This window comes from Bufo bufo, chromosome 3 (genome assembly GCF_905171765.1).
Source record: "Bufo bufo chromosome 3, aBufBuf1.1, whole genome shotgun sequence".
NCBI classification, from domain to species: domain Eukaryota; kingdom Metazoa; phylum Chordata; class Amphibia; order Anura; family Bufonidae; genus Bufo; species Bufo bufo.
This window is the reverse complement of record NC_053391.1, coordinates 88,219,038-88,238,410: the sequence shown is the minus strand read 5'-3', so window position 1 is coordinate 88,238,410 and position 19,373 is coordinate 88,219,038. Positions and strand designations below refer to the sequence as shown.

At 42.7% G+C, this 19,373-nt stretch overlaps 1 long non-coding RNA gene across 1 annotated transcript; it reads left to right on the top strand.

Moving 5' to 3' along the window:
• Positions 1–249: 249 nt before the first annotated feature.
• On the top strand, positions 250–16,567 carry LOC120993231. The gene is made up of 3 exons (XR_005777175.1): positions 250–353; positions 8,558–8,561; positions 16,557–16,567. It is a non-coding gene; the product is annotated as an uncharacterized LOC120993231 (long non-coding RNA).
• Positions 16,568–19,373: the final 2,806 nt, after the last annotated feature.

The window sequence follows — 19,373 nt, the reverse complement described above, 5'->3', positions numbered from 1 at the left end:
ACCAAGCTGACCTTACCTGCTCCTCAGGAGGGCGTAACGTCACTCTTTGGTAACAAGTGACCATACGGCGTCTCGTGAGCTCGACATAGGTGACGTCAAGCAGGCACGAGGCGTGGTATTCGTCACACTAGGCCACGCCTAATTTCGCAACAATCATAATTACTGACTTTGCAGCAGCTGGGGATCGGTTAGGAAAGTATAAGTTCCTTTATTTTTTTTACAGCAAGTGGAGCTTCTGGGACAAATCTTTTCTTGCGCTTTAATATCCAGTTAAATATTAGCTCATAAATCATCGGATTATAGATATTTTAGGGTCCAAATTGCACCAAATAATGAAGTTATGGTCTAAGACAGTGCTGCCCAACCTACGGCCCACGGGCCAAATCCGGCCCGCGAGGCTATGTCACGCGGCCCGTGTGACTCCTTGGAAAAATTCTAAGGCGTACCAATACACCTTAGACTTTCCCCCACATTCATCAGCACAGCGAGCACGGTGAATGGCACAGGCAGCGAGGCGATGCTGCTTGTACCTCAAATATCCAATAACAAAGCTTATTACAGCAAGGAGCTTTGTTATTGGTTTGGTATTAGCGCGCGAGAGTGATACAGGTCGGATTAGGCAGGAAAAGCCGGTGGGAGCTGGAAGGAGGAGGGTCCAGCTCCTGGGGGTGGCTGTAGTAAGGAGAGTGGGGCGTGCTGCCCAAGGACCCCAAGAACCATGATAGGGCCACTGGAGAGGTAAGGAGCCACGGACTTGCGTGACTAATCTGAGAGAAGAGCTGTTCCAGGCCTGTGACCTATAGTCACCCTACAGGGAAGAAGCTGAACAGACTCCACCGACTATGATGGGATACATTCAGTTTCCATTCAGGATCCTGTCTTTTTACCAGACACAAAAGTGCTGCATACAAGGCTTTTTCGTCTGGTCTTTCAATAGAATCTGCAACAGAGGCTCCAAAAGCAGCCTCCAATGATTTGAAGGCCTACGTATTATGTATTTTAGTAATGCTCACATGTACCCCCTCACAGTGTTTGCATTTCTTTCTGGCAAAGCTACCTGGTTCTGTTCCGCAAAATTTATACCATGTCTAGTGCGGCCCTCAGACGAAAAATGGCTGGGCACCACTGGTCTAATATACAAGTAGAATCCATACAGATAGTTTAAAGAGAAGCAATTTAGTAAATTTAATAATGCACATTTATGCATTAATTCCCCAGGTCAAAAAGAGGGACAATTAAGGATCAAAGAGGGACTTGGGTCAAAAAAAGGGACAGTCCCTCCAAAAGAGGGACACTTGGGAGGCATGCTAAGGCTACCTTCACACTTGCGGCAGAGTGATCCGGCAAGCAGTTACGGCAAGCAGGAACTCCGGCAAAACGTATGCCAACTGATGGCATTAGTAAGACTGATCAGGATCATGATCAGTCTTAAAAATGCCTGATTAGTCAAAAAAATGCATTGAAATGCCGGATCCATTTTTCCGGTGTCATCCGGCATTTACTTTTATTTTTACCTTTTTTCGGTCTGCGCATGTGCAGACCGGAAGGACAGATCCGGCATTCAGGTATTTTGAATGCCGAATCCGGCACTAATACATTCCTATGGGAAAAAATGCCAGATCCGGCATTCAGGCAAGTCTTCCATTTTTTTTCGCCGGAGATAAAACCGTAGCATGCTACGGTTTTCTCTTTTGCCTGATCAGTCAAAATGACTGAACTGAAGACATCCTGATGCATCCTGAACGGATTACTCTCCATTCAGAATGCATGGGGATATGCCTGATCAGTTATTTTCCGGTATAGAGCCCCTAGGACGGAAGTCTATGCCGGAAAAGAAAAATGCTAGTGTGAAAGTACCCTAAGCCTTGTAACGTCCCCAAAAAATAAAATGGCATTCACAAAATGATCTAAACATGAAGTAGACATATGGGGAATGTAAAGTAATAACTATTTTTAGAGGTATTACTATCTATTATAAAAGTAGAGAAATTGAAATTTGGAAAATTGATAATTTTTCAAAATTATTGGTAAATGTTGAATTTTTTTATAAAACAAAATTAATTTCTTTGAATAAATTTTACCACTGTCATGAAGTACAATATGTGACGAGAAAACAATCTCAGAATGGCCTGGATAAGTAAAAGTGTTTTAAAGTTATCACAATATAAAATGACACATGTCAGATTTGCAAAAAATGGCCTGGTCCTTAAGGTGAAAAATGGCCTGGTCCTTAAGGGGTTAAAAGTGACTTTCACAGTAACCGCACCTTTAACAGTGACTTTCACAGTGACCTCCCCTTTAACAGTGACTTTCACAGTGACCGCCTCATTAACAGTGACCGCCCCTTTAACAGTGACTTTCCGTGGTCGCCCCTTTAACAGTGACTTTCACAGTGACCGCCCCTTTAACAGTGACTTTCACAGTGACCTCCCTTTTAAGAGTGACTTTCACAGTGACCGCCCCTTTAACAGTGACCGCCCCTTTAACAGTGACTTTCACAGTGACCGCCCCTTTAACAAAGACCGCCCCTTTAACAGTGACTTTCACAGTGGCCGCCCCTTTAACAGCGACTTTCACAGTGACCACTCCTTTAACAGCGACTTTCACAGTGACCTCCCTTTTAAGAGTGACTTTTACAGTGACCGCCCCTTTAACAGTGACCGCCCCTTTAACAGTGACTTTCACAGTGACCGCCCCTTTAACAAAGACCGCCCCTTTAACAGTGACTTTCACAGTGGCCGCCCCTTTAACAGCGACTTTCACAGTGACCGCTCCTTTAACAGCGACTTTCACAGTGACCGGCCCTTTAACAGGGACTTTCACAGTGACCGCCCCTTTAACTGTGACTTTCACAGTGACCTCCCCTTTAACAGTGACTTTCACAGTGTCTGCCCCTTTAAGCAGTAAAGAAAAATGGCTGGGTTTTTATGGGAACCTGGAGTAAAACTGTGTTTATGGCAGTTGAGATTTGAAGAGAAAGACTTGCAGGCTTGTATTGGCTAATGTGGGTCATTTTTTGGGAATATCTCAGAAACGGTATGTCCTAGAGAGCTGAGACCCGGTCTAAAACCTTCCCGGACACCTGATGTACCTGTGTGCCAAATTTGGTGAAGATCGGTCCAGTCGTTTGGTCGCGCATAAAGAACGTCCAGACAAACGTCTAGACAGACAGAAACACATTTTTATATATATATAAGAGATATATATATATATTATTATATATATACCTATGGGCAGCCACCCAATGGTTATGTTGAGTATTGAGTATATATAAACAATAAAAATCCACAGCACTCCTTGAAAGATGAAAAAATTTGCTATTTATTCACACATGTCCAAATAGTAAATTTTTTCATCTTTCAAGGAGTGCTGCAGATTTTTATTGTTTATTTAACGTCCTGAATCTAGGGATTGCCACGAGCACCCTTCTTTTCAACCTTCAAGGGAGTGCTGCCAGACCTTTTGTATGGATATATATATACACTGCGTGCAGAATTATTAGGCAAATGAGTATTTTGACCACATCATCCTCTTTATGCATGTTGTCTTACTCCAAGCTGTATAGGCTCGAAAGCCTACTACCAATTAAGCATATTAGGTGATGTGCATCTCTGTAATGAGAAGGGGTGTGGTCTAATGACATCAACACCCTATATTAGGTGTGCATAATTATTAGGCAACTTCCTTTCCTTTGGAAAAATGGGTCAAAAGAAGGACTTGACAGGCTCAGAAAAGTCAAAAATAGTAAGATATCTTGCAGAGGGATGCAGCACTCTTTAAATTGCAAAGCTTCTGAAGCGTGATCATCGAACAATCAAGCGTTTCATTCAAAATAGTCAACAGGGTCGCAAGAAGCGTGTGGAAAAACCAAGGTGCAAAATAACTGCCCATGAACTGAGAAAAGTCAAGCGTGCAGCTGCCAAGATGCCACTTGCCACCAGTTTGGCCATATTTCCGAGCTGCAACATCACTGGAGTGCCCAAAAGCACAAGGTGTGCAATACTCAGAGACATGGCCAAGGTAAGAAAGGCTGAAAGACGACCACCACTGAACAAGACACACAAGCTGAAACGTCAAGACTGGGCCAAGAAATATCTCAAGACTGATTTTTCTAAGGTTTTATGGACTGATGAAATGAGAGTGAGTCTTGATGGGCCAGATGGATGGGCCCGTGGCTGGATTGGTAAAGGGCAGAGAGCTCCAGTCCGACTCAGACGCCAGCAAGGTGGAGGTGGAGTACTGGTTTGGGCTGGTATCATCAAAGATGAGCTTGTGGGGCCTTTTCGGGTTGAGGATGGAGTCAAGCTCAACTCCCAGTCCTACTGCCAGTTTCTGGAAGACACCTTCTTCAAGCAGTGGTACAGGAAGAAGTCTGCATCCTTCAAGAAAAACATGATTTTCATGCAGGACAATGCTCCATCACACGCGTCCAAGTACTCCACAGCGTGGCTGGCAAGAAAGGGTATAAAAGAAGAAAATCTAATGACATGGCCTCCTTGTTCACCTGATCTGAACCCCATTGAGAACCTGTGGTCCATCATCAAATGTGAGATTTACAAGGATGGAAAACAGTACACCTCTCTGAACAGTGTCTGGGAGGCTGTGGTTGCTGCTGCACGCAATGTTGATGGTGAACAGATCAAAACACTGACAGAATCCATGGATGGCAGGCTTTTGAGTGTCCTTGCAAAGAAAGGTGGCTATATTGGTCGCTGATTTGTTTTTGTTTTGTTTTTGAATGTCAGAAATGTATATTTGTGAATGTTGAGATGTTATATTGGTTTCACTGGTAAAAATAAATAATTGAAATGGGTATATATTTGTTTTTTGTTAAGTTGCCTAATAATTATGCACAGTAATAGTCACCTGCACATACAGATATCCCCCTAAAATAGCTAAAACTAAAAACAAACTAAAAACTACTTCCAAAAATATTCAGCTTTGATATTAATGAGTTTTTTGGGTTCATTGAGAACATGGTTGTTGTTCAATAATAAAATTTATCCTCAAAAATACAACTTGCCTAATAATTCTGCACTCCCTGTATATATATATCTTATATACAGTATATTCTATCTATCTATCTATCTATCTATCTATCTCTATATATATATATATATATATATATATATATATATATAAAGAAGGACGTATATATATGTGTGTGTGTGTGTGTATGTATGTACGTATGTTCCGCAATCACTCAAAAACGCAACCATCGATTTCAACTAAACTTGGTATACACATCCCTTGCTACCTGGAAAGAAATGCATGGAGTTTGTATGCTCCAACTGTTTTTGCTACACACATATTGCTCTGTAACGCAAAAACTCATCGATTAATTTCTACTAAACTTGGTACACATATCACTTACTATCTAGGAAAGAATACTGTGGAGGTACACAATGAGTTTCCGTCTGTCCCAACGTCTGTCTGTTCTTTATGTGCGACCAAACGACTGGACAGATCTTCACTAAATTTGGAGCACATGTACATCAGGTGTCCGGGAAGGGTGTAGACCGGGTCTCAGTTCTTTAGGACATACCGTTCCTGAGATATTCCCCAAAAAAGACCTGCATTAGCCAATAGAATCCTGTAAGTCTTTCTCTTCATATCCCAACTGCCATACACACGGTCACATTTCCCTTATCAGCCAATAGAAGCTTGCAGGCCCTTAGTCTCCACATACACACAGTTTTACTCCAGGTTTCCATAACAACCCAGCCATTTTTCTTCACTGCTGTTGGTCAGCTTTAGGCTAGGGCTACACAACGACAAAAAGTTGCACGACACATAGGGCACAACTACAATGCTACATGTGCCGCGCGACATTGATGTTGCACCAATGTCACGCAACAATTTTTATAATGATAGTCTATGGTGTTGCACCGTGACATGCTGCAACTGCAACGCGACAGTCACAGAAAAATCCATCTTGGATGGATTTTTTGCGACTGTTGTGTCGCAGTCGCAACATGTCACATGTCGCAGTGCGACACTATAGCCTATCATTAGAAAAATTGTTGAGATAAAATGTTGCGCGACACATGTCGTCATGTAGCCCTAGTATTGAAGAAGGGGCGGGCACTGTGGAGGTCACTGTTAAAGAGGCGTTCACTGTGGATGTTACTGTTAAGGGGGCAGGCCGTTGTGGAGATCACTGTTAAGGGGGCAGGGGCCACTATTAAAGGGGCAACTGCTGTGGAGGTCACTGTTAAGGCAGCAGGGTACTGTGAGGTCACTGTTAAGGGGGCGGGGCACTGAGGAAGTCACTGTCAGGGGATTTGGGTGCTGTGAAACTCACTGTTAAAGGGGCAGGCTGCTGTCAAGGTCAAAGTTAAGGGGATGGGCTGCTGTGGAGGTCCCATTTTAAAGTGGTGGGGCACTGTGGGGAGGTCAGTATTAAGGGCTGTGGGACTCTGGAGCTCAATGTTAAAAGGCCGGGGTGCTGTAGAGGTCACTGTTATGGGGGATACTATCGATATCTTTTAACGACACACACAAACATTAAATGAAATAAATGAAATATACCCGGTAGCCGGGTCCTTCTGCTAGTATATATACAGTCAGGTCCGTAAATATTGGGACATCAACACAATTCTAACATTTTTGGCACTATACACCACCACAATGGATTTGAAATGAAACGAACAAGATGTGCTTTAACTGCAGACTGTCAGCTTTAATTTGAGGGTATTTACATCCAAATCAGGTGAACGGTGTAGAAATTACAACAGTTTGCATATGTGCCTCCCACTTGTTAAGGGACCAAAAGTAATGGGACAGAATAATAATCATAAATCAAACTTTCACTTTTTAATACTTGGTTGCAAATCCTTTGCAGTCAATTACAGCCTGAAGTCTGGAAAGCATAGACATCACCAGATGCTGGGTTTCATCCCTGGTGATGCTCTGCCAGGCCTCTACTGCAACTGTCTTCAGTTCCTGCTTGTTCTTGGGGCATTTTCCCTTCAGTTTTGTCTTCAGCAAGTGAAATGCATGCTCAATCGGATTCAGGTCAGGTGATTGACTTGGCCATTGCATAACATTCCACTTCTTTCCCTTAAAAAACTCTTTGGTTGCTTTTGCAGTATGCTTTGGGTCATTGTCCATCTGCACTGTGAAGCGCCGTCCAATGAGTTCTGAAGCATTTGGCTGAATATGAGCAGATAATATTGCCCGAAACACTTCAGAATTCATCCTGCTGCTTTTGTCAGCAGTCACATCATCAATAAATACAAGAGAACCAGTTCCATTGGTAGCCATACATGCCCACACCATGACACTACCACCACGATGCTTCACTGATGAGGTGGTATGCTCAGGATCATGAGCAGTTCCTTTTCTTCTCCATACTCTTCTCTTCCTATCACTCTGGTACAAGTTGATCTTGGTCTCATCTGTCCATAGGACAGAACTGTGAAGGCTTTTTTAGATGTCGTTTGGCAAACTCTAATCTGGCCTTCCTGTTTTTGAGGCTCACCAATGGTTTACATCTTGTGGTGAACCCTCTGTATTCACTCTGATGAAGTCTTCTCTTGATTGTTGACTTTGACACACATACACCTACCTCCTGGAGAGTGTTCTTGATCTGGCCAACTGTTGTGAAGGGTGTTTTCTTCACCAGGGAAAAAATTCTTCGGTCATCCACCACAGTTGTTTTCTGTGGCCTCCGGGTCTTTTGGTGTTGCTGAGCTCAGCGGTACGTTCCTTCTTTTTAAGAATGTTCCAAACAGTTGTTTTGGTCACGCCTAATGTTTTTGCTATCTCTCTGATGGGTTTGTTTTGTTTTTTCAGCCTAATGATGGCTTGCTTCACTGATAGTGACAGCTCTTTGGATCTCATCTTGAGAGTTGACAGCAACAGATTCCAAATGCAAATAGCACACTTGAAATGAACTCTGGACCTTTTATCTGCTCATTGTAATTGGGATAATGAGGGAATAACGCACACCTGGCGATGGAACAGCTGAGAAGCCAATTGTCTCATTACTTTTGGTCCCTTAACAAGTGGGAGGTACATATGCAAACTGTTGTAATTCCTACACCGTTCACCTGATTTGGATGTAAATAACCTCAAATTAAAGCTGACAGTCTGTAGTTAAAGCACGTCTTGTTCGTTTCATTTCAAATCCATTGTGGTGGTGTATAGAGCCAAAAATCTTAGAATTGTGTCGATGTCCCAATATTTATGGACCTGACTATATATTATATAAAGCTGAGTGTATGAATGTGTGTATGTATGTCCGCTAAAGGAATCCGCACCGTCGCATTTACAATCACAAAATTTGGCACACAGGTACATCAGGTGTCTGAGAAGGTTTTAGACTAGGTCTGAGCTCTTTAGGACATACTGTTCCTGAGATATTCCCAAAAAATGCATTAGCTAATAGAAGCCTGTTCACATGACCCTTTTGAGCCAATAGAACCTTGCAGGCCCTTAGTCTCCACATACACACAGTTTTACACCAGGCTTCCATAACAACCCAGCCATTTTCTTCACTGCTGTAGGTCAGCTTTAAAGGGGCAGGGCGCTGTGGATAACACTGTTAAGGGAGCAGAGTTCTGTGGAAATCACAGTTAAGGGGGCAGGTAGGGTGGCCATTCAGGCCACCCTCAAAAGACAGACTTAAAAACCCCACTCCCAGGTCCCGCTAAGCCGTGCCCCTGACTTGGTTAGGCCACACACCTTCCCACTCCACAGCTGACAGGGATTTTAAAAGAGTGAGCTGTTCAAAAGGACATCCCTGTGTCCGTTGAGGCCCTGTGCTGGACAAAGGACAGGGAGTCTGAAAGACAGACCTCTGGCCACCCTAGGGGCAGGCTGCTGTGGAGGTCACAGTTAAGGGGACGGTCCGCTATGGAGGTCAGTGTTAAAGGGCTTCTGTCACCCCACTAAACCTTTTTTTTTTTTTTGCTTACTTATAATCCCCACACTGCGATTTATGCCTACATAATCAAATTAATCATTTTGGTCCTGTAGATTTTGTTTAAAACATGCTTTTAAAATATGCATATTACCTTGCTACCAGCAAGTAGGGCGGCTACTTGCTGGTAGCAGCCGCATCCTCCGATCCTAAAGACGCCCCCTCCGCATTGTGATTGACAGGGCCAGGGAACGGAATCGTTTTCTGCTGGCCCTGCCTGTTAGCATTCAAAATCTGTCGCCTGCGCCGCGGCCGTACCTGTCTTCAATCGGCGCAGGCGCACTGAGAGGCGGCCGCTCCATCCTCAATGCGCCTGCGCCGGGTGTAGATGTGACGTCATCGGCGCAGGCGCATTGAGGATGGAGCGGCCGAGCGAGCCGGCGCCTCTCAGTGCGCCTGCGCCGATTGAAGAAAGGTACGGCCGCGGCGCAGGCGCCAGATTTTGAATGCTAACAGGCAGGGCCAGCAGAGAACGATTACGTTCCCTGGCCCTGTCAATCACAATGCGGAGGGGGCGTCATTAGGATCGGAGGATGCGGCTGCTACCAGCAAGTAGCCGCCCTACTTGCTGGTAGCAAGGTCATTTGCATTTTTTAAAATCATGTTTTAAACAAAATCTAAAGGACCAAAATGATTAATTTGATTATGTAGGCATAAATCGCAGTGTGGGGATTATAAGTAAGCAAAAAAAAAAAAAAAAGGTTTAGTGGGGTGACAGAAGCCCTTTAAGGGGCATATTGCTGTAGACGGTGGCGGATCTAGAGCCTGGTCTCAGGAGGGGCACTTCCAGATTGTTTTGTGATGGACAGAAAATAATGTGGTGCTTATAAAATAGACTGTTATTTAACCTATCGTACAGCTCTAACCTTATTTAAAAACAGTCACATTTGTCTTTCCAAATTACAGATTTTAAAAATTACAGACAAATAGGTGACATTTAACCACATATAACTTTATTATTTATCAGTTTTGGAGACATTTGGGGCATCAGTAGATGACTCTGTTATGGGGAAGGGGGACGAGGAGAGAAAAGATAAGAACTTGTGGAGGGGCCAGGGGTGTCCTGGATCGGCCAGGGGGTGTACTGGAGCTAGCCAGTCCCCTCTTCACACAGTATTTATTAACCGCTTTCAGCAGTCCCCCGAGGGGTTAATAACTACTGTAAATGGGGGACTGCTGAAAGGGGTTAATAACTACTGTGAAAGACCTTTCACAAGTTATTAACCCCTCTCAGCAGTCCCCCATTCACAGTATTTATTAACCCCTTTCAGCAATCCCTGACCAGTTAGTAGTACCTCATTTCCCCCCTACCCTAGTTATTACAGTCAGTCCCCCACTACTCCCCACATGAACAAACTTCCCCCCGGCCCTTTCAGTTTCAGCAATCCCCATTCCCTGGCCACAGCAAAGTCTTCAGTCTCAGTCTCAGACCAAGTTGACAGTGACACTACATCAGCGCAGCTGCTCTCCTGAGAGTCCTGAGACTGAGTCTGTTCCTCCTGCTTGGAGTTGCTCCTTCCTTCCACTTCCCGCCGGGCCGCGTGCCTGCAAACCAGAATTGACTGGTCTGGCGCTAATCTGCAGGCCGTGTGTGACGTCAGTGCGCTCTGCACTTGATTTGGATAATCGGATCATGTGAGTATATGGGAAGCCCTCTCTCTCACTATATTCTCGGGGAGGCAATTGACCCGTTGCCCCCCTCCAGGTCCGCCAGTGGCTGTAGAGATGGGGTACTGTGGAGGTCACTAATAAAGGGGCGGCCACTGTGGAGGTCACTGCTAAAGGGGAAGGCGGCTGTGGAGGTCACTGTTAAGGGGGGAATGCTGTAGAGGTCACTGTTAAAGAGGTGGGCGCTGTGGAGGTCACAGTTTAAGGGAACGGAGCTCTGTGGAGGTCACTGGGAGGGGGAGGGTTATTGTGGAAATCACTGTTAACGAGATGAGGTTCTGTGAGGGTCACTAATAATAGGGTGGCCGCTGTGGATGTTACTGTTAAGGGGGCAGGCCGCTGTGGAGGTCACTGTTAAAGGGGCGGAGTACAGTAGATGTCACTGTTATAGTGGATACTGTCATTATCTGTTAACGACACGCACAAACATTAAATTAAATAGATGAAATATACCCATGTGAAGCCGGGTCCTTCAGCTAGTATATATATATATATATATATATATATATATATATATTTAAAGAAGAAAAAGAAAGAAGCAGCACTCAAAGAATATATGCGGGTGCAAAAAGTCCTCCTTAAAAGACCTGTGACCAAGGTCCAATTGTGAACATACAGCAAAAACGAAGGCAGCACTCCAGGTTGTGAAAAGAAGTGGAAGGTTTATTCACCCAACCAGCAGCAACGTTTCAGCTCTCTCTATGGAGCCTTTGTCCAGCTGAGTAACATGTGCATAATGGCATACATAAATAGTGACAGTAATTAACATGATTACAAATCAATTCCAATAGTCATAGACATAAATAAGATGAATATAAAAATAACAATCATGTAAATGGTATAATTCATCCATACAACTAGTATATATATAGTGACAAATAGGTGCATATAAAAACATACATGGTGTAATTCATATTGGGTACAATATGCCCTAATCTTGCATAATTGGTGATTATTACAAATGTGAACAGATGTGTAAGTATATTGAAAAATTACTTAAAAACCTTTGAATGGGTAAGAGGCTGAAGCGGCATGGTGGAGACTGCTGGCGTCCGGAAACCGCAGCGGCGCATGCGCCGCACCGTATATTATCGCGAGACTTGTACCAAAACTGAGTGACGTTGCTGACCATAACAAAGATGGCCACAATGGAAACATGAAGTAAGGGCGCATGCGCCACAAGGCTGTGTCAAGCTGGATGGGCGTCAACGCCTTGTGGCGCATGCGCCCTTACTTCATGTTTCCATTGTGGCCATCTTTGTTATGGTCAGCAACGTCACTCAGTTTTGGTACAAGTCTCGCGATAATATACGGTGCGGCGCATGCGCCGCTGCGGTTTCCGGACGCCAGCAGTCTCCACCATGCCGCTTCAGCCTCTTACCCATTCAAAGGTTTTTAAGTAATTTTTCAATATACTTACACATCTGTTCACATTTGTAATAATCACCAATTATGCAAGATTAGGGCATATTGTACCCAATATGAATTACACCATGTATGTTTTTATATGCACCTATTTGTCACTATATATATACTAGTTGTATGGACGAATTATACCATTTACATGATTGTTATTTTTATATTCATCTTATTTATGTCTATGACTATTGGAATTGATTTGTAATCATGTTAATTACTGTCACTATTTATGTATGCCATTATGCACATGTTACTCAGCTGGACAAAGGCTCCATAGAGAGAGCTGAAACGTTGCTGCTGGTTGGGTGAATAAACCTTCCACTTCTTTTCACAACCTGGAGTGCTGCCTTCGTTTTTGCTGTATATATATATATTTATATATTAGAGATTATCATGAAATCAGGTTGTTTAGAAAAGCTGGTGGCACACATATCAGGACATGTCCAGCCAAGAGGAATGGTAATGCCGTACTGTAACTTGCTGCAGACTTCTATGGGATTTCAGCCTGATGCATCTGAGCTACAGGCACTGAGTATATGCAATGTTCTGTCCCACTTTGTCTCCAAAATATCATCTGCTCCACTTTTTATATAAATAACCCCAATGTCTCTAAATCTCATTTTCACTCACCTGACATAATGTGCAACTCAGTTTAAAAAGTTCCTTTAACTCGTGCTGGACTTTGGATTACAGATGGTCGCGTTTGGTCCCGTACCATAAAGTTGTTACTGAAGGCACCAGTGCTATTTGATGTCTGTGACACCAGAATCAGGGCATATGCAATATTGTCCCCCACTTCATCTATAGAATATTGTCCGCTCCACTTTTTTTTATATAAATGAACCTAATGTCTCCACATCTCTCCTTCACTCACCCCACAAAATCAGTTTAGACAGTTCCTTTAAGTCTTGCTGGACTTCAGTTTACAGATCTGGTCACATTTGGTCACGTACCATGAAGTTGTTACTGAAGGCACTGGTGCTATTTGATGTCCTGGACGCTGGAGTCGGGGCTGAGGACGTGTCCTGTTTATTCTATCTGACAAGCAGAGGCTATTTTTGTATGTCACTTCCTAACCCACATCTGAAAGGCATTTTGTGAATGGGAAAGTATGCACCATGGAGAAGCCCGTCTTACTGCTTCACATGGATTTTTTTTGGAACCTTAAAAAAATAATAAATAATAATTACCTATGTCGAGTAATAAATGTCATGTTTTGTGATCAGACCAGGCAGACCATCTGTCAATTTAAAGGGGCGTTCTGTATGCAAATTCTTGGTGTCTGCTATTGCCAAAGAGAATTGGAGTTGGCGGTGTCTAACCATTAGGATGCTCACTGGTCCCTAGAAGACACAGCAGTGACCTTCATCTTGCTACTAGCAATCATGGAGGTCCCAGTGGTCATGGTGCCACTGATGATTAAAGCTTACCTCCAGTAAAAAATAAAATAAATACTTGGCAGTGCTCTTAGAGTTTCATGTGCAGTGATTTTTTGAAACTTTTATCCTTTAAGAAGTCCTTATTATTGTCCCTCATCATGTTATAGATACGTTGGAGCTGCAGCCCGGTCACCGGTCACTCTATCTACAATTATGCTTACCACTACTCCCCTCGTCTTCCTCGCTTCTCCTCTCTTTCTCACTAGAGTATTGCAGATTATCATCCATGCACCATATTATGCTCAATTCACACGTCTGCAAGTGTTGTCCGCACCCGTTCCACAATTGTGCGGAACGGGTGCGGACCCATTCATTCTCTATGGGGACTGAATGGATGCAGAGAGCACACTATGTGCTCTCCGCATCTGCATTTCTGGAGCGCGGACCCGATCTTCCAGTACGCAGCTCCGGAAAAAAATAGAGCATTTCCTGTTCTTGTCCACAATTGCGGACAAGAATAGGTATTTCTATGGGGGTGTCGGCCGGCACTACGGACATGTGAATGGACCCTTAAAGTACGGTGGACTATTAACCCCTTGCTGACTGCCCATTGACTATATACTTTACTTCTGTGGTGGTTGACTTATATATCTGCACAGAGAAGGCAAGGATGTTTTTTCACCGTCCCTGCCTTCCCCGCTGCTCTATACACAGCACTGAACGAGTGCTGTGTATAAAGATCAGGAAGTGGCAATGGGGTTTCCTTCTCCGGTCTCAGCAATCTGCTGGAGGCTGGGAGTCAGCGCTGCATTGGGGTTGTGCAAGCTTGTACAACCTATCTGGGGGATGTATTTCCCCTGAAATCGGCAATAAAAAAAATGTCAAATGTCCACCAAAGGTCTTGTATGACTTTATGGAAGGAGGGGGCACTGAGTCTAAAATAAAATAAAAAGAGACAAAATAAAATAATAATAATACTAAAATAATAATAATGATAATAATAATCGCCACCACATGCCGCAAAGCAGCTTCTAGCCCAGCCCCCAGCCACTATAACCCATACATCCCATATATCAAACTGAACGTCATGGAAAGGGCAAACGATAAAAAAAGCATTTTAGTTGCACATTGTGCTATTAACAAAATGTGAAAAACAGGATATTTTTTTTTACCCTTTTATAACATTTTTCCTTTTTCTAAACAATAAAAACAAAATAATTCTAAGATACAAATGACATAAAAAATAAAGCTCTGTGCTTCACCGAATAAAAGGTGCAACCAAATGGGGGGGAAAAGTTATTCAAGCATGTATAAAGAAATTTGCCTGGTCAGGAATGAGTTAATCTTCAAAAGTGAACAACTAAGGGCTCATGCACACAACCGTATGCCCTCGGAGACATACGGTCCGTGAGCGGGCCATATGTCCCAGAGCGGCATACATCGTGCGCACGGGAGCACACAGCATCATAGGTTACTATTGTCCCGCACTCATATGATATTATAATACAATAGTCCCGCGGGCGGCCCGATGCACACAGCATCATAGTAATCTATGATGCTGTGCGCTCCCGTGCGCACGATGTATGCCGCTCTGGGACATATGGCCCGCTCACGGACCGTATGTCTCCGAGGGCATACGGTCGTGTGCATGAGCCCTAAGGTTAATGCTACTCAGAAAAAACTTGCTATGGCTGTGTGCAGATTCCCTTTCTCCCTTTCTGTTCTTTGACTGGTGGACAGATAAAGGTTAGCTTACCCCATTATGAGTAGCACCCCTTCCCAGGTGCCCCGTCATTCTTCTGAATGCACATATCTCTGCCTCCACAAAAATCTGGCAGAGTTTTGCAAACAGGAAAAGTGCTGATCAGGGGTCTGGCAATGGTCCGACGGATAATAATGCACAGGAAGGATGTTTTCAAACTGTCGTACACTCTTTAAATGAAACATTAATTAATTATCAAGTAATGTTCAATTATCTGTACAAAACAACCACAAGTTACACTCAAGGATGTCACAACCCGCGCTGATTGCTCTGTCGCCTGCTCTGCTGTGTCTTTCGCTACAATTGCTATGCTACACTTGCATCCTATATGTAGTTGCATCCTGTAGGTATGTTCTGGTCCTGGAACTTGAATTCAGAAAACTCTTTGTGCAGTGACCCAGTGGATTACTGCAAAAAAGGGGTTAAACATGTAGGATTTTTTATGACTGTGTTTTATATCAAACTGTTATACTACTATTTCACCTGAAGGCTGTGTTCATAGCATTATTTCTCATCGTGGTGACCTGCTCCCCTTGCGTCATGACATTTGGTCTTGTGGAGTGGAGTAGGTCACCGCTGCAGCCATGCGATTGGCTACAGCGGTCACACATGCCCACATTGACTCACATTGATCTCAAACTGGCAGGGAGTGGAGCGTTAGAAACCTAACCCAGTGGCAGGATTGGCCAGTCTGGGAGGTCTTACTCTTGGATAATCCCTTTAACCCCTTCAGGACACATTTTTTTGCAAATCTGACCAGTGTCACTTTAAGTGCTGATAACTTTAAAACGCTTTGACTTATCCAGGCCATTCTGAGAATGTTTATTCGTCACATATTGTACTTCATGACACTGGTAAAATAAAGTAAAAAAATATTCATTTTTATTTATAAAAAAATACCAAATTTACCAAATATTTGTAAAAAATTGCAAATTTCCAAGTTTCAATTTCTTTACTTCTATAATACATAGTAATACCTACAAAAATAGTTATTACTTTACATTCCCCATATGTCTACTTCATGTTTGGATCATTATGGGAATGATATTTTATTTTTTGGGGATGTTACAAAGCTTAGAAGTTTAGAAGCAAATCTTGAATTTTTTTTTTTTTAATTTTCAAAAACCCAATTTTTAGGGACCAGTTCAGGTCTGAAGTCACTTTGCGAGGGTTACATAATAGAAACCACCCAAAAATAAACTACACCCCTCAAGGTATTCAAAACTGATTTTACAAACGTCGTTAACCCTTTAGGTGTTCCACAAGAATTAATGGAAAATAGAGATACAATTTAAAAATTTCACTTTTTTGGCAGATTTTCCATTTTAATAATTTTTTTACAGTTACAAAGCAAGGGTTAACAGCCAAACCAAACTCAATATTTATGGCCCTGATTCTTTAGTTTACAGAAACACCCCATATGTGATCGTAAACTGCTGTACGGGCACACGGCAGGGCGCAGAAGGAAAGGAATGCCATACGGTTTTTGGAAGGCAGATTTTGCTGGACTGGTTTTTTTGACACCATGTCCCATTTGAAGCCCCCCTGATGCACCCCTAGAGTAGAAACTCCAAAAAAGTGACCCCATTTTAGAAACTACGGGATAGGGTGGCAGTATTGTTGGTACTAGTTTAGGGTACATATGATTTTTGGTTGCTCTACACTTTTTGTGAGGCAAGGTAACAAGAAATAGCTGTTTTGGCATCGTTTTTATTTTTTGTTATTTACAACATTCATCTGACAGGTTAGATCATGTGATATTTTTATAGACCAGGTTGTCACAGATGCGGCGATACCTAATATGTCTACTTTTTTTTATTTATGTAAGTTTTACACAATGATTTATTTTTTTAAACAAAAAAAAACATGTTTTAGTGTTTCCATAGTCTGAGAGCCCAAATTTTTTCAGTTTTTGGGCGATTACCTTGGGTAGGGTATGATTTTTGCGGGATGAGATGACGGTTTTATTGGCACTATTTTGGGGTGCATGTGACTTTTTGATCGCTTGCTATTACACTTTTTGTGATGTAAGGTGACAAAAAATTGCTTTTTTTACACCGTTTTTATTTTAAAAAATTTACGGTATTCACCTGACGGGTTAGGTCATGTGATATTTTTATAGAGCAAGTTATTACGGACGCTGCGATACCTAATATGTATACTTTTTTTTATTTATGTAATTTTTACACAATAATATCATTTTTGAGACAAAAAAAAATCATGTTTTAGTGTCTCCATATTCTGAGAGCCATAGTTTTTTCAGTTTTTGGGCGATTAGGTAGGGTCTAATTTTTTGCGGGATGAGATGACGGTTTGATTGGCACTATTTTGTGGTGCATATGACTTTTTGATCACTTGCCATTACACTTTTTGTGTTGTAAGGTGACAAAAAATCATTTATTTAGCACAGTTTTTATTTTTTATTTTTTACGGTGTTCATCTGAGGGGTTAGGTCATGTGATATTTTTATAAAGCCGGTCGATACGGACGCGGCGATATCTAATATGTATAGTTTTTTTTATTTATGTAATTTTTACACAATAATATCATTTTTGAGACAAAAAAAAATCATGCTTTAGTGTCTCCATATTCTGAGCCATAGTTTTTTTATTTTTTGGGCGATTGTCTCAGGTAGGGGCTCATTTTTTGCGGGATAAGGTGATGGTTAGAATGGTACTATTTTGGTGGGCAAACGCCTTTTTGATCGCATGCTGTTTTACTTTTTGTGATGTAAGGTGACAAAACAATTGTTTATTTAGCACAGTTTTAATTTTTAATTTTTTACGGTGTTCATCTGAGGGGTTAGGTCATGTGATATGTTTATAGAGCCGGTCTATACGGACGCGGCGATACCTAATATGTATACTTCCCCCCCTATTCTTTACCAATTTTTTGTTACTTTATTTGGGGAAAATGACGTTTTTGTTTATTTTTACTTGAAACTTTTAATTTTTGGGGGGGGGAACTTTATTTTTTCTACTTTTTTTTTCACTTTATTTTTTGTCCCACTTTGGGAATTGAACTTTTGGGGGTCTAATCCTTTACAATGCATTCCAATACTTCTGTATTGGAATGCATTGGCTGTATGAGTAATACTGTGTATTACTCATACAGCTTCTGGCCTGTGAGATCCAGGGGGCTGGATCTCACAGGCTCGTCACCGGAAAGCAGCGCGATGCCTTCCTTAGGCATCGCGCTGCCTTCCATGCCATCGGGTCCCCCCTACAGCCGCATGGGGACCCGATGGCACCGCCGATCGCCGCCGCAAACTGCAGGTAAAGCCGCAAACCGCAGGTCTGAATTGACCTGCGGTTTGCGCCGACACGGGGGGGGTTACGGGACCCGCCTGCGCATTTAGCCAAGGTGCCTACTCAATGATTTGAGCAGGCAGCGGGTTCCGATCACCGCCCGCCGGGCAGCGGTGATCGGAAATACCCAGGACGTACCCGTACGCCCTGGGCATATCGGTACGCCCTGTGTCCTGAAGAGGTTAAAGAGAACCTATTACCTCTGCTGCTAGAAGTTATGAATGAATTACTAGCAGTTTGCAATGAAGGTCCAGATGGGTGTTACCTGTTGGGGTGTATCCCAGCACATTCCAACACTGGCAGTCTTGATTGGATAGTGTCAGACGGTGCAGGGACACTCCTCCAACTGGTAACACGCATCTGGACCTGTATTGCAAACTGCTAGTAATTCATTTAGCAATTTCTAACTGGAATAACGACATAAATTAATAAAAGTAATGATACAATATAAAGTCATAAGAATAGATGCTCCTGAATTGTTATTACATGGGGAATGCGAATAGTTACTTGAAACAGACATGTCAGGAAAGGTGACAGCTCCTCTTAAATATGTAACATCTTTACTTCCTATGATGTAAAGTCACTGACAAGGGTAATACACACTGTCTTCTTGGTATGTGCATATTATTTCTATCTACTCAATCAGGGAGGCAGAATGGACGCCATCTGCCTATGCTTCTTATGGCTGTACATGTGTGTTAAGTTGATTGTAAATGTCACAACTAGTGTAAGAAGAGGAGCAGATACCTTTAAAACAAGATTACGTAACTGGACATCTCCATAAATCTACTTAGCCTTAGCTGCGACAGGATTACATATGGCAAGGATCTCTGAAAGGATGTGTGTCATTTATACAGCATTTACCATTATGCAATGCTAATCAGCAGACATAATAGAGACTAAGCATGGAG